This window comes from Sinocyclocheilus rhinocerous, unplaced genomic scaffold, assembly GCF_001515625.1.
Source record: "Sinocyclocheilus rhinocerous isolate Xijiao unplaced genomic scaffold, SAMN03320098_v1.1 scaffold1588, whole genome shotgun sequence".
NCBI lineage: Eukaryota > Metazoa > Chordata > Actinopteri > Cypriniformes > Cyprinidae > Sinocyclocheilus > Sinocyclocheilus rhinocerous.
Window position 1 is genome coordinate 1 of NW_015648510.1, and position 705 is coordinate 705.

Genomic DNA, 705 nt, shown 5'->3' on the forward strand with positions numbered 1-705 from the left:
AAGTTTTTTTTTTTCTTTTGTAAGGAAGGAAAGTTAATGGTAAGACGAGAGGGAAGGATAAAACAACAAATACCCTGTTCTGGTAGCACAGAATGAGTATAATTGAATTTTCTTCTCTTTTTCCTTTTGGTTAAGTTTGGTTTAGAAGGTGGTTCTAAACCGGTGTTTGGAAATGGGGATTTCTAAATACCAGGACTGTGGTTGTTATTAAAATTCCTTTGGGCGAAGGGAAAATAATAATGACAGTATTGGTTTCTTAGCTATTAAGATTGACACCGTCCACCAATTAGATGTTCCTAGATGCTTGTTCAAATTTTGGCGGATGCCTGTCAGTCCTCTTAGCTGGGTAGGGTTTCGCAAGAGAGTGAAGGTAAATGGAAGACCATTTTGAACCAACGTTCTCAAGTTTCAGATACCTGTTAAATTGCTAAATATATCTGCTTTGTGATTTTCACAGGCAAAATCCCAGCAAACAACCGCAGTAGTCAACTCAGAAGCAAACAGCTGAGAGAGAGAAGGAGAAGGAGAGAGAAGTTTTGCTCCCAAATGTTAGGAAAAATGACAGGATGGTGGCGCTGTTAAAGTGATACCCCTAGGGGGTTGGTTTTGCTGTGTTAGCAGGAAAAGCAGGAAAAACCTAAGTTCTGAGGAAAACCCTGATTTTCCTTTTGGGGTTTTGCCACCAACAGGCTTAACAGGCTTAAG